The sequence below is a fragment of the Oenanthe melanoleuca genome, chromosome 10 (assembly GCF_029582105.1).
Source record: "Oenanthe melanoleuca isolate GR-GAL-2019-014 chromosome 10, OMel1.0, whole genome shotgun sequence".
Taxonomy (NCBI): Eukaryota; Metazoa; Chordata; class Aves; order Passeriformes; family Muscicapidae; genus Oenanthe; species Oenanthe melanoleuca.
Window position 1 is genome coordinate 6,412,585 of NC_079344.1, and position 13,346 is coordinate 6,425,930.

The following is a 13,346-nucleotide window of genomic DNA, read 5'->3' on the forward strand; positions in this document are numbered from 1 at the left end:
ACAGTACAAGCATAAGTGGGCAGAACTTCAGTTCCATTGTGTTCTGTGTTTAGAGCTGGACACAGCAATGGTTACAACTTGTGGCAAAATGTCTGATATTCTGAAAATGTTAAAATCACTTTGTTTTATTTCAAGTAGGCTTGATGGCTGGTTGTAACTTTTGGGTCCACCTAAAAGTTGAGGAGAAGGTGTTGCATTAAGTTTTTGTTGTTGTTGTTGTTATCTTTGTTTTTGTTTGTTTGTTTTTGGAGTTTTTGCTTTGTTTTTTGCTTTTACAAGCCAACTGTATATTCTTACTGCTTGTAGGCTAGGGATATTTACATTCTGGAGGAGATGGGTTTTGGGGCTGGGTTTGGTTCATTGCATGATGTATTTCTTATAGATTGTTGATATTGGTAAGCTAACATAAGTGATCAGTTTTGAAGCAGATGGAAAATTGCTTCAGAGACACCAAATTAAGAAAGCCTGGTACGAGAAAGCTCTCAAAGAAAGTTTCCATCTCTTTCCCATGACTTGGAACTGGTTTATGGCATTTAGTATTGTTGTGGTTTCAGCTGCTGAGAAGAGCAATAGCTTGTGTTGAACTTTCCATGCTGCTTTTCTGGTTGTGTTTTTCCTTTGTGTTCCCCACATATTTTTTCAGAAGCCGAACCTGGTCCTTGTTGGCTCTGCAAACCCATCATTGCTTTTGTGTTCTGTCGAGAAAGGCGGCAAAGGGAAGTTCTGGCACTCCCAGTGCTTTGTGGTTGCAGCCACCCCTCACTGATGGGGTTTTGTTTCATTGGTGATGGGTCAGGTTAGCATTAGAGAGTAACTTAGCTGGTGGTGAAAGAGCTCTCAGAGGCATTGCTTTCATTAGTGATACATTGAAATTAAAACACATATTAGTTTTATTTGGAACCACCTAAATCCCTAGATATTCTGTATTATATGTGCACAAAATAAACTACTTAATTACTCATTTTTAAAAGCTCATTAGAATGGTGAGTTTAGTGAAATAAAAAATTAATATAGGGAATGAATTGAAACAAATTCAGTTTTTCTCTTTGTCATCATGTGTTGGTAGAAGTTTAGGGAGACCAAGAACGACCAGTTTCTCACACAAGCACATTTTTATTCTTTGCTCCATGATAATTTATTTAACCAAAAGTACATATAAAAGTAAAAATGAAAAAATCTGTCAAAGTTTTCATTGGAGCTTCTTCTTCTGTCAGTGATATGTATCTATTTACTGATACAAGGAATTTAAGTTTGAACTCAGGGGTAGGAAGCTGATTAAGATGGTCATGAAGTAGTCTCAAAAGGGGTAAAATAGCATGAAAATGATTGTTTATATTTAAACTAGGTTTTGTCAAGACTGGCTTCTGTGGGGTGCAACTTTAAATCAAATAATATTATATACCAGAGAAAATGTATCTTTCTCTCATGCCAAAGAATTCCTGGAACTTTGCATAATGCAACCAGAATGATTGGACTTGTTGTTCACTACAAAGGTCTATGTTGAATACTACAAATTGTTCAGAGCCTGAGTAGGCATTCACTGAATTAACAAAGTTGGGTTTTATACCATTAAAAAAAATAAAGCAGGATTTTTTTTTTTTTTTCTGGTTCTACATATTTCACAATAGGCTGTTGAGGGAAGAGGATGCAAAATGTTCTTCATAGCTGAGCAGAAGGGTATGTAACCTTCTAGGGACCCTGTGGCTCATGTCACAACACTGATTAGAGGTGGGTTTTAGGAATAAAAGCTTGAATCTCCCCTAGTAACTATGTAGAAAGAAATTGCTTACCTTAAATCAGTGGCAACAAAATCACTGGTAGAAGAATCAGTATTATGAAACTGGTAAGATGGCATCAGGATCAGATCTTGATTCTTTTTTGTGTCCTGGTGGTTTCAGTGCAGTCTTGGGAGTATAAAGGAAATGCTTGCTTTACCCCAGGGATGGATAACCACTGGTGAATCTGTCACTGATGCACTCCATGTTGTGTGAGCAAACAAAGAAAAGAGGAAACAGAGACATCTGTGTGGACATGGGCTGTCAGCACAAGGTCATGCTGGAGATCCATGGAAGGTGTTGATCTATCCTGGATATTGGACAAAACCAGATCCCAGGTGGGGAGTTTAAACAGGGGACCAATATGAATACTTTCCTCTCTGTGCCTTTCCTTCCCTATATAAAAGTAGAGGAATCTAAAGTGGCATTCTTGGACAGCCCTGTTTGCAGTAATGGCTGCTTATCTTTCCTAGGAACTTGAAGAAAAATGTTGTAATTTAACAGTCCATTTTATTCTTTCTTTTTCTTTCAATTTCCCATATGTGCTATTTTCCTGTACCCTTAACAAGTCAATTATCAGGTACTAAGAGAGCTGAGACTACTGCAAGTGCCTGTCTTCAAATATTTCTAATTTATAATTTATCTGTGTGTCTGCCAGGGGAACAGGTGATGTTCAGCCTGTCAGGTTCTCTCCCTGGTGAGCAAAATTGTCCAACAGAACATATGTGTGTATAAAAACGTATCAATTCCTTAAAATTGTGTCACGCAGTGCTTGCAGATTTTGAGTCTGTTTCAGTCCATTGTTACTAAAGAACTAGTAAAGCACAAAATACTGCAGAATGTTTGCAGGCAATCAGCTTTTAGCTATTTTCTTCATTTCCAGCCACACTTCCAGTGCTGCCCTGGGGAATGCCTGGGTGCTAAAAAACAGCTCCTGGGTGTCTAAACAGCTCCTTCATCTGGCAGCATCCACTGCACCCTGAAACCTATTCATAATCTCCCCATGACTGCTTCTATTCATTGTTATAAATGCACCCTTTCAAAGAGCAGTGTGTACATAGGCAGGTGTATTTTGTGTACATAGGTGTATTTTGAGGGAATCAGTAACACAAAATACTGGAAATCACTCATTTCACATTTAGTATGGGAATTTTTCTTGTGCAGTGTCTCGTAAGGAGCTGTCTTGTTTGGCTTTTCAAATATTATATTCAGTGCAGAGATGAACTTTGGCCTCCCCAGCAGAATTTTCTTCATGCAAACTGGAGTTTGGCTTCCCTACCTAATGCCATTTTAAAAAGATCACCAAAGTACTCTCTATCAATGTATTTGGTTGGACCCTTTTATACTGCCCAGGATTTTTCATGCCCACCTTCAGAGGGTCTGTACTGCTTGCAGTTCTAACACCAGGTAGATTTGGCCATTCTATTTCACAAATCTTCACAATTCTCTTTCCAGCTTATTGCCCAAACCCCCAAACTTTGGAGTGTGTTGGGAAGTGTGAGTGCTCAACATCTAGAGTGTCATGGTCATCAAAGTTTCAATAAATAACATCAGCTCTTATTCTGGAAGGAAAGAAAAGCCTTAGGAGAAGCTCATTATATTGTCAGGTACAACACAATCTGTAAGAGCCTCTTGAAATCTTTCTGCCTTTAGTGCCTGGAGACAGGTACAAGTCTTCACACACCACCTTTGGGTACTTGAGGCTGGGTGTTTATGGTTTTGGTGGGTTTCTTTTTGGTTGTAAATGTTGTTGATGTAAGGAGCTTTAGAAAAGATGTTCCATGTGGGCTTGAATACTTGAAAAGATCTCTTTGGTGATTTCTTTTTTCTGGAACAAATGCAGGAAAACCTCTCAGTTCTGAGTATGACCAAATGCAGCTCCTTAATTGGTGTACATGTTTTAATTTTCTTAAAAACAGGTCTCGTGTGATGTTTGTGTGCTCTGGGCTTTAATACAACCATTCTTCCCCTGAATAATCTGTGTGTGAGGAGGTGCACAGCAGCCAGAGGTTGAGCTGGTTTTTGTGGGTCATTTTCTCAACAAATCTGTAAGGAGGACCCTCCTAGTCTTAGGTAAGGAACCTCAAACCTGGGGAGGTGTCCCTGCTCAAGGGGAGAGTCACCTGGAGGGCATTCCAGGGGCAATTGAGAGGAAGCTTGAGTTGGACTCATCCAAAGATGTGTCATTAGCAGAAGGTCTCTGGGTCCTGGGAAGCTCAAGGGGAGATCTCTGCCCTGCAGCCCAGCAGGAGGGCTCAAAGGCAGCTCACTCAGGCTCCTACATTTAAGGAATAAAAAGTTTGGCTCAGTCAAATGACAAACATTCAGAAGGTGTGCAGGGGACTCATTGCATTGCTGCTCACTGCACCCTCCTCCTCTGGGGGTGTCCTGGAGGAGTTTCTGGCCCAGCTTGGGTCAGACCTTTGCCTCCTTTGGGGCAAAACCTCATTTTCTTAAGCAGACAAGTGTATCTCTCACACTTCCCCCCAAAAATCACTCTTCTCATTTTGTCCAAATAAGATTGATAGAATAGCAGTAAAAACTCCTAATGAAAGCCAAAGTGGAAAGAGTTAATAGTATAGATATTTTTCTCCTATTAGTCTGCCTACATAAGTTCAAATCTTCAGACTATTGTAGACCACACTTATTAATTCAAGAAGCACTACCTATTTTGAAGAAGGGGACAGCATGTTCTTGTCACAGGCAGAAGCATCTGTAATGGTGCATTATAGGAACAGGTCATGCATGCACTGTCTAAAACTAACTCTTATATTTATTAAGAGCCTGAGCATCTACACTTTCAGCTTGTTAGCTGGTCAACTTGTTTTCATTTTATTCCTTCTTTTGAACTGGCATTTCAGCTGGTGAGAAAAAGAAAGAGGTGTGTGAAGATTTTTGTCCTTGATGTGCAAGAGCTAGTGAGGACTATCTTAGATTTTCTGTCTTTGTCCGTGGGCATAAGACTAATTTGAGAGCAACACTTTGGGGCGTGGAGAAAGGTGCTTTGAGAGACAATCTGTTCTCTTGTCATGGAAAAATGTGCAAGATGTTCAAGCAGTTTAGATTCTTCAGATTCTTCAGATTGTGACAGGATTCTTTGTAAGTTAAATACTCTGTCTTTTTTCTCCTTGTTTTTTTTAAGCTCTGCTGTCACAGGGATCTTTGCAAGTCTCATGCAGTTCTTTTATGTGATGTCTGCAGTAAAGGTGACATAAACTTGTAAACTTTCAAACTACTTCCCCTGTTTTTTACCCCACTTGCCATCTACTGGTGCCACATTTAGAAAAATGCTCCAGCATCCACTCACTTTTCCTAAGCAAATTTCTGTTATTTGAGAGTTATAGTGGGAACATGAATCCACTGCTCTTTCATTGTATCCTTTTTAATGGTCATTTGGATATATTGTGGGATGATTTAGGCAACATTTGTTAACAAGTGGGGATACCTTCCATGGAAAGTTCAAAACAAACTTCCTAAAGTTTTGCTGAAATGGAAGCACAGTCAAACCTCCCAGCCCTGCTAAGAGTGCTTGGGAAGCAAGAGCATTTGCAGTGCTGAAAGCTGCTGCAGGCATTTTCTCAGTAGAATTAAAGCACTGAATTCAATACTAAAGTTTAGCTTGGAAAGAAGGTGCATGGCCATGAGGTGAAAATTCTGCTAACCACTTCTAGTTGTTCTGAATTCTCTAATCTGTTTCTTCAAGTGCTTTTAGTGATATCAGTTTCTCTCTTAAGACAGCTTTGGCTGCACAATCTCTGAAATGAAGAGGCTCCTTGGAAGCCTCTCTGCACCTGCTTTGGACCATGCAGAGCATACTGCTTGTAGGCACAGCAGGTTTGCAAATGCATTTTTCTGGGCACTGGGCTTGTGAGTTATACAAAATAATTTTTCAATTGTTTTACTTGTATATCAGAGCAAGTTATGAAGTATTTTGGGGCAGATTAGATTCTCATAAAATGTTTTGCTTTTAAAATATATGCTGTTTTGGCAAATACAAGTAACAAATGTTTTGAAATGGTCTATGGAGGAAAAACATACCATAAACAATTAATAAATCCCACTTCAAGCTATGTAGAATTTCAGGTGGAAAATGCTCCTTTAAGATAATTCCCACTGTGTTGAAAAATATTCTTTTAACATCCTTTATTATTATAGCTCAATCTTATAAAAGCTGCAAGTCAGTTTTGTAGAAACATGTGTTTTATGTTTAGGCCCCCTCATGTAAGAGTGTGATGGAATATTACATTTTCATGCTACACAGCCCAGTGCAATAATTGTAACCATCTGCAGAGAAAGCTATGGGCAAAACCAAAATAATTACCTGTGGCTGTGTAGTAAAACAATCAAAATTGCTCTTTGGTTGTGAGCTCAGAATTCATGACCCAGAATGCATGGCAAATGCTGTGATCTGTAAAAAAAATTATCTTTAAAACTGTATGTAAGTATGCTTAGTCCAGGCCATTTCTGATAAGCTCTAAAATGTAAGCAAAGCTGAATGTATCATAACCTGCATAGGAAAGAATTATCTGTAATTATGTTTATCCGCCAGTAATACAATGAAATGTTTACTTGTCCATTGCCAAATTGCTCACAGTTACTGGTGTGTGTACACAAGTAAAACACAATGTATTTTCTAAAAACCCACTTGTAACAAGATAAACTCAAATTGAAGAAGCAGGACTGAAATGTATTCACCTGAAGACACCTGTTTGCTGAAGATTATGTCTAAGACAGCAGCATAATGGAAATGGTACAAAATCCTCCTCAGTCTTTGGTGAAATCCTCAGTTTTAATACTGAAATGTTCAGAAAGGTTATCAATTCTGAATTGAGCTTTTGTGAATAGTCTCCAACCAGCACTGCACAGGGCAGTACTGCACAGTAATAGCTAAGCTAACTGAAGGAAATACCTTGGCAGCAGAATGCTTGTGTTACTTCTCTGCCTGTGATAATTCCCTCTGCTTCTTAGTAAATGTTCTCAGATGGAAGTTTCTCTGCTGTGCTTGGCTGACTGAAACCACTGGCTGGGGAGTGTAATTGAGAGGAAATCTCCTGGTCTGTATTTTCTTAATGACTTAGATTATATTTCTAGAAGACAGGTCCAGTAAATCTTCCATAAAAGTAAATAAATGATTGATCCAAGGCTTGAGTGATAAACAGTAAAAATCAGGTTAGAGTGCTCTAAATTATGACTAATATTTTTTTTTAATGAATAACCAAACCTATCACTGTGGCTCCGCTTCACATAAATATTTACGTATTAAATAATCTTCACCTCTACTTCCAGACTCTGTACATACCTGTAATAAATCCTGATATAGTTCTCTAACACATGAATGACAATCCCTCTGCATGTAAGCATGAATTCTAAGGTTAGCATCTCTTTTCTCAAAAGTCTTTCTGACTTGATCTACTTGTTTAGAAAATTCCTATTTTTTTGAGTTGTGGTATTTCTAGTCCTTTTGTGGTACCTTCAGATCTTTCACTGTGGAGACAAGAAACACAAATTCAGACAGCACAGTCTGAGAGGCTTCTTCCCAGACATGGAATGTGCCAAATTGCTGGCTGACGTGGGCTGCAGCTACAATACTGCAAAGGAACTGAGTATTCTGCCAGTGCCCCCTCCATCCTGTATTCCCAGAACAATCTGAATGTTGTGTCATAGCCATGTGCCATTTCAAGATCTGCACAGACTTGCACATTTTCTGCTCAAACCAAGGCATACACAGCTCTGAAACAAGGGTGCTTGAGGGAAGGGAATGTACCCCTTCCTTCATCTGGAAAAACCCAAGTGCCTTCCACACTTTCTCCCAAAATAGGACAAGATACTCAAAACACAGTTTTATATCTGTACATTCTATTATTGTATGTGCAGCTTTTCTGAAAATTTGGCTTCTAGATAATTTATATTTAGAAAACCATATTTAAAGTCCAACCTAATAATAAAAATGTATATTTTATCTCCTCTTTCTTGCCTAGATTTCCTTTTCTGTTATGTTATGACTTAAGATTATGGCGTTACTGGAATAGAGAGAGTTTTAGGAAATGTGCCTGAACAAGGTTTGTTTTAGTATCAGACTTCTCCTGAGTGGTAACAATTTTATGAATATGATTAATTTTCCTTAACTCTAGAGAGGTAGGTCTAAACCTGTCTCCTGGCCCTGCTTTGTTAGAGGTAAAGCAGTCATTTCTAGGAGTGACTCCTGCTGTTCTCAGGTCTGTGGTGCTCACTGAGTTCCCATATCTGTCTGTAAGAGGCACTGAGATGTCAGGGAAAAGCTCATTAAAGGTTCCTCTTTAGTTAATCCAGTGTGTGTGATTTTTATCCCGATCTGGGTGAATGGAGAGTTGGCAATTATTTGGTTATAGATGGAAACTTTAACTCTTCTAACTGAAGAAGATCCAATTCTAGATTTTAAAGATAATGGAAGATTGATTTGAATTGCTTTAATATAGCTGAGTTTTATTTCATTCTAATGCATGATTTTGCTGTTTAATTATCTTTGTTACCTCTCTATGCCTTTAAAATTGCAATGGCTTTTCTTATCAGGACCTCAAAGAATGTATCCTGTGGTTTTTACAGGAGTTGGTATAGAGTGCCTATAATAATCTACCTAATGCAGCCAGCAGTTTTCTTGTGAGTTTTCTGAGATGACACTGCTGTTCTCCATTTATAAATTATCCCTGTGCAGTTGGTCCATTTTTTTTCAGCTGTGTTTGCTGCTATGACTGTGTTCAGTTTTCTCAAAAAGTTTATGCCAGTAGTAAATCATTATTTGGCATTTCTTCTGACATAATAAACAGTGCTGTTATATGGTGCTATTTCCTTCACTTGGCTGTATAAATGGTCTTACAATGTCTATTTATGGTGTGTGTAGTTATATATCAAATTAATGTGTTAAAAGTGCTCAAATAGGCAAAATTGTATTTAATCCTCTGTGAATCACAGTGGTAAATATGAATGAGAAAAAGTTGAGGGGAAAAAAGCTGGAATACTGCTTGTATTCAATGCTTCCTGACTGAAAATCACCAAGAGCTACAAAGAGTGGGTTCTAACAAAGAGCTGATCAAAGCTCTGTGCAATAGTAGCTGCAAGGCAATGGATGCATCACCATGTACAGTGATACCATGTGAAGAGAAGTTTTTGAAGCAGAGAGACAATCTTAATTCTGCTCTATTTTGTATCCAGCTATTTTATTTCTCCCAATCTGTTATCCCTGATAACAGGGACCACAGAGACATCCACTCTTGCTCCTTGGACAGACTTCTTAAAAGTGGACGGCATAAGAGAGTTTCCATAATATGCAAACTCCAAACTTTTTTTGTGTTGTTTGAATACCTTTACCAAAAAATGTTCTTTGTTGTTTTGTATCTCAACATGGAGATAACATAAGTTTGATGATTTTTTTGATACTAAATATTTAATATTTAATTCCTCATTGTGTTTCAGGGTAGTGGAGGGGTATTCTTGTCCTTTGGTTCCTCACTGAACTGCAGGGACCTCTGAAAAAGCAGGGACTATTTTCAAGGACAGCTATCTGGATTTCTACAGTTCTTCTCATCATTTTCAGATCTCAGTGGTGGTAGACAGATGTGATATATCTTTTAATTCACATACTATTTGTCATGTGTTTTGATCAGTTGCTTTTACTCCCATGATTTAGGTTAGGAATGGCTGGCTGTAGCCATGGTGTCTGAATTGTTCTCTTTCTTTGCTCCTTAAGTCATCTTTGTCTACGGTGCAGCTTTGACTTTTTTCTAACATGTGTTGGAGGAATTCTGAGAAGTTTTCTGGGAAAATATCCTTTAGCTGCCAGTGGCCTGATGATGCATCTCTAAGGCATCTTCCTCCAATTTACTGAATGTTCATTCAGAGACAATGAGACCTTCTGCTGATACCAGCTGAATAGTACTCTTTGTGCTGCAGCACTTGCAGATATTTATGGGGTTTATTTTGAAATTCAAACAACAATTTGGCCTACCTAGTAAGAAACACTTTTTCAGGGGGTCCTAATTTAAGATTTATAATAAGACTGGGTACTCCAAAGTAACAGCTGGCCTATCCTTTCCTCTGCATAGATTTGCTTATTCTTGCAGCTCTGTAGTAAGTAGGAATTTCCTGAAATCAAAAGTAATTTTTAAGGTATTTGTGGCTGATTCCTTGAGAAGCATTATGCATTTATGCCACTGAAAAGCACAATACAAGCTTTAAGGGTTTGGGATATTACTCCATCTTTTCCATACCTCCTCTGACACAAAATCATGAGAAATATAGTATTTTCTTTTTATTTTTATCTTCTTCAACTTTTTTTTCCTTGAAAAGAAAGCTTCTGTCAAATATGCCATAATCTGTGTGGAATGTATGTGCAGAAATGGAGTAGGAGTCATTCTGCTGTGTGTCACTGTTAGAAGCCTGAATTAATTCTGTGGGGTGAGTTTGATCACACAACTTAGCGTGGTCTGAATCACTAAATCTGCTATTGTGGCTGACCTACAGCAGCTGCAAAGACATTTCAAACCTACGTGTTCCAGCTTTTCTGGACATGAATATGCCAGGACCTAATTTCAAAATCAAGCCTCTTCTTGCATGTAGTCAAAAGCCTCTTAATATTTCAGAGCTAATTGTTTGCTGTAGAAACAATGTTTGTTTCAGTGCCAGTATTAAAGTGCAACTGTGATTTGGATGGAGCAGTTCTGCAGCTGCTCAGCTGCTGGTGCATCACATGGCACCAGCAAAGGGAGCAGGGGTGAGGAGGAAGGGCATTTACAGCTCTGGCTGGGGCTTCTTTCCTGGGTACATCCATGCTGAACCTGTGGCTGCAGCAGTCACCAGTGTCCTGTGGCAATGGAAAGCACAAGGAATCTACTGAAAAGCCTTAACTGTTCATCAGTTTGACAGGCCAAAGAATGATCTTCCCTTTCTACTATGTAGGTTTGGAATGTAAAGTGTAGCTTTGGGATTGTAGAATGAATATATCAAACCTCTGGTGTATTTCTGAAGAAGAAGGGAGATTCAGTAAAATCTGTCACTTATCATAGAAGGTTATGAATGATTTAAAAGATTTTTTTTTTTGCTTTAACTAGTTCAGGAAAATAGATTACATTCTTTCTGATAGCATTCATAAAAACTATAGCCTGTGTAAAAACTATAATCTTTCATGGCATCATCAGAGGCCGTTTGGTTAACTGTCTTATAGGAGCATCGTTCTCAGCAGCACTTCTTCCAGTATTATCCATCCAAGTGAAAAGAATGTTCCAATCTCCAGTGTGCTTTTTCACTGGGACAACTGCCAAAATAGATGAGATTTTAGTAATAACAACTTCTACAAAGTAAAACATCAGTGGGAGCATTAGTTAAGTGTTACACCATCTGAATACATTGTCAGCTTGAGAATAATCAAGGAATATATTTTATTATACACATAGAGAGTAATTTGGATCCAAAAATACCTCTTCTGGTAAAACTATGTTTTATTTCCTGGAATTTATTTCAGCTCTGTGGAGCTGAAGTTCTAAAAAGTACAAACATGGTGTTGTCTCTGCAGTTTGCATATTGGTAGCTTCTTTCTGGTTCCAGTGTTACTTGGACAGATTTATGTGACCTTTGTGTGTCCTGTCAGTTATGATGCACAGTTATGGTAGGACGTGCTTTAGAGACACAGACTGAAATGCCAGGAAATAATTGAAGTGCTGCTTGCTGGCACCTTACCTAACTGAGAAAATGATGAGTCTTGGGGATAACACATCTCTCACATGGGTTTAAATTGCTGCTGAACAAGTTTTTTTTTTGTTTTTGGTAAGAAAATAGCAGTAAGGTTTCTGGAATTTACTAACAGCATTCCCAAGCTTCCATTCTGCTTTGCAGATCACAATTGGGACCATTGGTTTTTATCATGGAGAAGGGACAGAGGAATTAACATGAAGTGCATTGCAGCTGGTAAGAAGTGCTGTATGGATGGACCAAAATCTCAGCTGTGTTACACAGGGACAAGAGATCCAGAAGGAGACATAGGAATATCAGGTGGTAGCAGAGGATGACATGGGGACATTTGAACAAGCTGCTGTTCATATGGGATGGGGGAACACTCAGTAGGAAGCAGGGACAGGAATGTCCACAGCCCAGTCAGTTAGCTGCTCCTGCCACTGGAGTAGCTACAAGGACTTCCAGTGCAGTCTTGGGAACCTCTTTACCACAATATTGTTCTGTCAGCTGATTCCCAGCTTTCAAAAACTGGGCAATTTCTCACCAGAGGTGTAACTGTGTGCTCTAGCAAGCCCAGTGCAGTTCTGCACACAGTGCCATAAACCTCTGGTATAGCTCAGGGCCTGGGAAAGAACTCTGCCACTCTGCCATCCAAGGTTCTAGACTGCAGCCTTGGATAGGATGGCTTTAGTGATCCAATGGCCCATTTTTTTAATGAACAATGTTCAGTTGCTTTTTTGATCATAATGCAGAGAAAACCTTGTAAAATTAGGCAGATGGGAAAGGAGGAGTGCTAAGAGTGCTGTATTGCTTTTGTTATTCTCCAAATTGTAGCTCATAATTATTATATTCTTTTTTTACTCAATCATTACACCCTGAAATGGACAATAAAAAATGAAGAATTGTTGTTTGTTATGCTGTATGGTCTCTGGGGCGCAGTTCTATTTGTTCTTGGACAGAAAGTTTTAGTTTGCTGGTGTGATAGATTCTTACGCATTTTTTTATGTCTGTGAATTATAAACTAAGCCTGCTTAAGATATTCTGTCTTCTGGGAATTTCTATGCAAGGTCTTATTTCTTTCTATTCTTTCTCCTTTACAAGAGTAATACTATAAGCAAAATTCAAACATGCACTTCTGTGCTAAGCTGGGACATCAACTGGTTTTGGCTTGGATAAAGTTTTTTGTTTTTCTAGCAGCTGGTGCAGTGCTGCATTTTGGAGTTATGAGAATAATGTTGACACCACAGTGACACCTTGGCTGGAGCTGAGCAGGGCTCACCTGCAGTCAGAGACTGGTCAGATTCTCCTGCTCTGGCAGTGAGCAGGTGCAGAAGGAGCTGAGGGAGCACAGCCAGGAAAGCAGACCCCAGCTGGCCAGGGGATTTTCCACCCCCGGGAATGCCTGTGTAGATATATTCGGGGAAGCAATTATTCCTGTAAGCCTCATTGACATTGACATCCTGTAACCATCATTCACATAATGGAGGACTTTGTGATACCTTCAGAATAGCTTTCCAAAGGCCAAAGCCTCAAATGATTTTTCAGCAATTTTTTTGCATATTTGATTTTGTAATTATTCCTTAGAATATCTTAAAGTAGGTTTAGACTAGGTACAAGGAAGAATTACTTTACAGTAAGTGTGGTGAAACACTGAGACGTGCTGTCCAGAGAGGGGATAGGTGCCCCATCCCTGGAAACATTCAAGGCCAGGTTGAATGGGGCTCTCAGCAACCTGGTCTGAAAGTGTGCCTGCTCCCTGCAGAGGGGTTGGGTTAGGTGACTTTTGAAAGTGCCTTTCAACCCAAACTATTCTTTGTTTCTGTGCTGAAAAGTCTTATGCCTTTGGGTGTATACTGATTTTCTTCTGTC